The following is a 6,928-nucleotide window of genomic DNA, read 5'->3' on the forward strand; positions in this document are numbered from 1 at the left end:
ACTTATTCTTAATTTAATTCGTAAATTAAATATTCTTATCTATTTATACTACCTTGTAACTATAAATAGTATCGAGCGCTCACGTATAAACCGCCTATCCGTTAATTATTATTACGGCTATATTTTCAACGTCGCTTAAATTATAAAATACCTCTACGTCCGAAATTTTAAATTTTAACTCGAACTTAATTAAATAAAACTAAAGATTAAGTTTTATTCGAGTTTTAACTACGTTATTAGAAAAATTATATCACATTTAAACGTCCCCTTTTAATAACTAATAATAATTAATAAAAAACACTTATTCTCGTTATTCGTTATAATTAATATTATTACGTATTACCGCTATAAACGAGTATATATTACACTAATAAACGTTTAAACTAATCGTTATATAATTTCCTTATTTGTATTAAATATTATCGTTTAATATAAAATAATTAATAACCGTAATTTTTTAATTATAATTCAATCGTTTAAAGTTTTAAACTTATTAAATTAATTAAACAACTATCGTTATTAACTGAAAAAAGTTTTTTAACGCTTCGTTTAATATATTCGCTGCTATTATTATTATTACTACTATTTTATTAATACGTATTATTGAGTTTTCGTCGAAAAAAGGTAATAACCTCGCCCGTCGCCTCTTCCCACATTAATTATCGATATAACGCTTTGTTATTTTTTTTAAGTAATTAAAAATTTAATAAATCCTTTTCCGAGCTTTCACTCGCGTTTTTATTAAAGTTTTATTTTTTATAGCCCGTCCTTTATTAAAATTTCTTCCTTTTATAATCTAATTATTTCGCTTATTAAAATACTTTTTTAATAATTTTAAATCTTCCAATTAAATTTCGCGGAGTTATATGAACTTAAATATTAAAATTTATTAATTTATAATTTTTTTAATCGCCCGAAGGTTAAAAATACTAAGCTTTTTTAAATGAGTAATAATAATCGAATCGTTAGATAATATTAGTAAGCTATCCGCTTTGTTAATCTAAGTATCCTTATCTTTTTTAATTAATTATCTACGTTTTAAGGTCGTTCCATCCCTTTTTATTGACCCTAAGTTAAAGTATATATCTTAAATAAACGTATATTTTAAAAATAACGGTAAGGGAATATAGCGAAACTATAGCTATAATATAGGACTATTTTTAATATAAAGAATTACCGCTCGAAATATTACTTTAAATAAGTATTCGTTTTATAACTAAGCTTCGGGGTAAATAATAAATTTATTTAATATACGCGCTGTATATTTAATACTTAAAAAGGTTCTATATATATTTATAGCGAAATAAATAACTCTTATTCGTTCGAATAAAGGAATAATTATAAGGAATAATGTATTTAAATTGTTCACTAAAAGATTAACTACTTTATAAACTTACTTTAAATTATACTTATAAAAAATAATGCCGGCCGATATAAAGTATTACCGACGTTAAACTCTAAGTTTATTTAAAGCTTAAAGCGCTTAGTCCGTATATTATAATTAATGAACACACTCTACGAGGTTACTTAAAATGCTAACGAACGTCCTAAGTATATAGTTTTAATACCTGTCGTTTATTTTAACGTTATTTAACTTAATAAACGGAAAATTAATTTATTAAAAGTATAAAAACGTACTAAGCTTAATTATTAAAAGAGTAAACTATAATTATCAATAATTAAAGGTATAAACGACTTAAAATATAAAAGTGCGGGCTATTAAAAAGTTCGTTAGTTTACTTTATAATTATTTACCGGCGGCCTTATTACGAACTATTTTATAGTATTAATAGAGTATTATATTGTATCGTTACGGCCCTTAACGTATACTAAAAATACTACTATATATCGTGGCACGACCGAGAGGTTTAAATAAAGTAAATAAAAAACACATAGATTAAGCTCATTAAATAAGCTTAACGAAAGAACCTGAAACTATTAACTAGCCTATATACAAGTCGTCTTAACCTAATAATCGGACACCCTGTAATTATTTAGTTAAAAATAATTAATCGTTATTGTATTAAAATTCTTAATTTAATCGTTTTTTTAAATTTAACTTGTTTAATTTAAAATATTTCTTATAATAAATTTATATATAAACTTTAAATTAATACTGAAATTCTTTTTAATAAAAATATAAAATACGACTATATCGTGTTTCGTATTTAAAATTTAATAGCTTTAAAACTTAAACTTTATATAAACTATAAAAGCGATACTTATTTAAAAAACATCAACGAGTTATTATAGTTCTTTAAAAAGCTTATAAAAAGTTTCGCAAATTAAAAGTGACCGGTAAAATTTTTTATAAATTTTAATTAATTTTTCGCCATTTAATCAAATATATTAACGTTTTAATAGCTTAATAATATAACGAGATTTATTATACGTATATTTTTTAAATATAATTAAAAATCCTCCGTAAGCTTTATAACATTAATACTGTTTTAATTATATAATGAAATATATTATAACTACTATTAACGATTTTAAAGTTTAAAATAAACTAATTATCATTGAAAAATAATAGTTTTTCTTAAAGAACTTTAAAAATAAGTTTAAGTCGATTTTTGTTTTAATACTTAAAAAATAAATAATAATAAATGTTAAAATAAATTCTTTGAAAATGATTTTTTTATACCGGTTGTTATTAACCTATAAATTCGGTTATTAAACTATTTAGCTTTTCGTTACGTCTCGAATTTATTTTAAGTTCGGTATAGCGTTAATATAATCGATAATAATTATAACTTTATTTTTTATTATATCGCGTATAAATAAATGGTTATAATAGATTAGATAAGAGGAGTATAAACTAAGTGCGTTAAATAAGTTTAATAAATGAGTTTAAATTATTAATTAACCTGTGCGGGTTTTTAATCCAATAGTAAGATTTTATATTTTCCTTTTTTAAAAAACAGATTTAAAATAAATTTACGCTCAAGTTATTATATAAATTTCTTTTATATAGATATTCTGTCAAATAAAAGCGATTATTTTTATTAATATTCTGTTAATTATCTGTTTTCTCCTTTTATTTATTTCTCGATCGAGTTTATTTTTTTAATGTTTATAAATATCTTTTTTTCCCGTAATAAGCATATAAATATATATTTAAGTTTATTTCCTTGCTTATTAATAGGCGTTTAATAATGATTAAATAGCGTAGTTTTAGTTTTAAGTTTTCTAAATTCGTTTATTTTTTAGTTTTTTAGTTTTTGAAGCTTATTTTTATTATTGTTAATTACGTTCTTTTTATAAATTGAACTTATTAAAATAAGTTTTTAATTAAAAAATAAACTGCGTTAAATTAGTTTTTTATTATTCTATTATAAGTTCTTATTAAGGTTAGTAAAAAAACTAAGAGTTTTTAATTAAGACTAAAATCTAAATTTAATTAGTAACTAAATTTAAAGTTTAGTCACCGTATTAATTAAAAAGCTTTAACTAATTTAATTAATAATTAAATTATAACGTGGTTTACCACTACGCGACGTATATTACTTGGCGACGCACCTTTTCTACTTCTCGACTTTTTTATATAAATTAGTTTAATTATAACGCTTAAAATTAATTAAAATTACTCGCTATTGGATTTCTCGCTTAATTTCTTTTTTTTATATGTTCGCGTATTATAACCTATCTTGCCGTAAACATTATAACGCTTTTTATTAGTCGCCCTCCGCTTCGACCAACCCTTATTTTTATTTTTATTAGGCGTTAAACGCTTCCCTTTTACCTTTTTGTTTTATAGCTATTAAGATGTTTTAATAGTAAAGGCTTTTTTAAGCTGGACTCGCGATGTTTTAGCTCTCCGGCGCTTAAAAAGTGCTAAATTAGCCTCTTTTAATATATATATTTTATCGCGTATAAAAGTTATTTTATAAGCTATTTTAGTTATACTTTTTACTATCTGGTTTACCGTATTTAAAATCGGCGTCGAAGAGCTTTCTTAATAGATAGACACCCTCTTTTTTAATATAAATAAAATACTTAATTATTTATGGGGGTTAAACGGCGTTTAAGGGTCGTAGGTACTGGCCGTTTTTAGACGGGATAAGTTAAGTGTAAGCGTTCAGAAACGTATATTTAGTTTACTAATTACTTTATTAAGGTTATAAAGTATTAAATTAAATGCGTTAAATTTAGATTTAATGTTAGCTTTTATAAAAATAGTAAAATGCGTGGCTTTAAAGGTAATAAAAAACTCGAGTTTAGTAATATAATTTATAAAAGCTTTAATAAATAACTTAATTTCTTTCGAATAAATATACTTTAAAGGTAAATAAAGTACTATATCGAGAAGTTAAAGCAGGTGCGATAAATAGGGAAGTATATTAATAGTAATAATATCGTTATTTTAATAGTATACTTTAAATTCGGCTGAAATGTAGTTTCTATAGTTATTGAGAATTAAGAGGCGGTAGCGACTCTTCGTTTATAATTTAATATATTTATCGAAGTATTTAATTTAATCTAAACCTATTTTATTATTAGTTTAATTATTAAAAATCAGCTTAATTATTTAATCGCTTAATAAATCGGTTTCGCGGGATTAATTTACGAAGTAATATTAGTTTTAGACGATTAAGAACGGTAGAATATATTAGCCCTACGAATTAATATATTTAATTACCGTTACCTATTCCCGATTATCAAATTAAATCGATTTCGCTTTTTTACGCCGCTCAGCGTATATTATAATAATTATTAACCCGATTATATTTATTATAAAACCGGTCTTCCCGAAATTTTAAATATTTTCGTTAATAATCCTATATTTCGCCTTTATATTCACGACCAACGTAAATTAAGTAGAAATAACTTTAAAAACTTTATAAAAAGCCTTTTAATAATCGTACCGACGATTTATTTTAGTTTTTAAGTTCGGGTTATAATTAATAAAGCGCTTAATTTAATACTTACCGATACGGTCGCCGCTACGCAATACGGTAAAGAAATTAGCTATATTTTTTATATTAACGAAATCGGGAGGTATCCTTCGAATATTTAAATTAACTATATATTTACAAAGTACCTCTTTTTTAATTAGATTTATTTTACGTCGTTTCGGTTAAATTTCGCGTTTTAAAGTTCAGCCGTAAGTTTAATAGCGTAAAATTAATTCGGGTATATTATAAGCTTTTATTATTACTTTTTAGTTTATTTAATTCAGTCCGTTGCGTATCGCTTAAATTGTTAAAACTATTTAATTTTCTTAGGATTAATTAATAGGATATTATTGCCCGAAAAAAAAGAATACCCACCTCTTTTATTAACTTATTTATCGGCGATAAGTCTATTATTAATAAACTACTTAAATATAAAAAAACTAGAAAAGTATACTATAATTCTAATCATTAGCCTATTTATATAATACTATAATTAAACCCGATATAAGCCTTATAATAACCCTTTTAAAAGCTTTAAAAACTAATTAAAATCGATTTTTTTTAAATTTAAAACTCGCCGCTCGATTACTTAAATTAAAAGGTAGGCTTATTAACAAAATAGTAATTAATAAATTATAAGGTATTTTTTAAGCCTTTTAAAATATAATAAGAAATATTATGCCGGTAATAAACCCTACTATTCGGTATATACCGGGCTTCTCACCGAAGTATAAAGTTAAATATATAAAGGTTAATAGGCTCCAGCGCGTTTAATAAAATACTCGCGACCCCAAGGACTTCGCGGCCGTTAAAAAAATACGTAACTAGAAAGGTATAGCAGTTAAAAAATCCTTAAAAGAGTCCTAGCAGTATAAAATTAATAAGGCCTATAAGGAAAACTTTAAAGGTATATAAGATTTAATAAAAACTATTAAAACTAAAGGTTAAGGCGTTATACATTAAAACATTATACCTATTATTGAAAATAATATAACCTTTAAAAGGAAAATTATAGTACTTAATAAAGCCTTCTTTTTAATACCGTTATTAAATACTATTATACTTAACGCCTTAAAACCATCACTAACCTTTAATACCTTAATCCCTTGCCCTTTATTTATTAAAAACGAAGTATAATAAACTATTTTCCGGCCTAGGCCTTATAAAGCCCCGGGCCTGTCACAGTTGCAGCAATTCGGGAGGCAAGGCTACAGGTTATTGCTTTATTGTGGAAAACCGAAAAAGATGGGGAAAGAAGGAAAAGGTCCAGCCTTGCCGGGACGATTTCCTTATCTAAATAGGTGGGGAAAAGTCAGGTGGCGCTCGGGCCATCTCTCGCATGCCCTTGCCCCACTCTGGTTGGCAAGGCCACCAAAGGCCTGTTCCAAGGTGCGCCGTAGCAGGGCCGTTAAAAACCCTTAACTTTATTCTTTAAATATTTATTAACCTTTTATTATTATTATTATATCCTCTCTTTAACTATTACTTCTTTTAAAAGCTTTACCCTTCGAGAACTTTAATTACGATAGTTTTAAAAAAGCCTAGGAAAAATAACTATAATTTAATTAAAGCGTTTCGGCCTATTACCTTTTTAAAAACTATTAATAAAACCTTAAAATTATATATTATAAAACGTATTAATTATTAAATTAAAATATATAACCTACTACCGAAAAACTATATAAGAGCTCGTAAAATAAAGTTTATTAAATACGTTAGCTAGGTTTTACTTAAACGTATCTCCTTTCACGGGGGCTTCGGCGGCCTCCTTTATTTAAATCGCGGTAAATAGCAGCCTTTTTAAACTTAAACAGCTATAGTATCGATATATAAATATTACTACCAGCCGGAACGCTACTTTATAACCGCCGTCTTCTCGATCGATTTATATATCGATTTAAAAGGATAATAATTTAAACTACTTTAAATTTACTTTATAATTTCGGTTAATATCGTTTTAATCGGTATCGTTAATTAATCGTCGGCGGCGTAACTATAAAGTAGCTTTTATCGGTTACTTATTATGATATATA

This window comes from Apiospora aurea, assembly GCF_038362705.1.
Source record: "Apiospora aurea strain CBS 24483 chromosome Unknown utg000006l_segment0_segment0, whole genome shotgun sequence".
In the NCBI taxonomy this organism is placed as follows: Eukaryota; Fungi; Ascomycota; class Sordariomycetes; order Amphisphaeriales; family Apiosporaceae; genus Apiospora; species Apiospora aurea.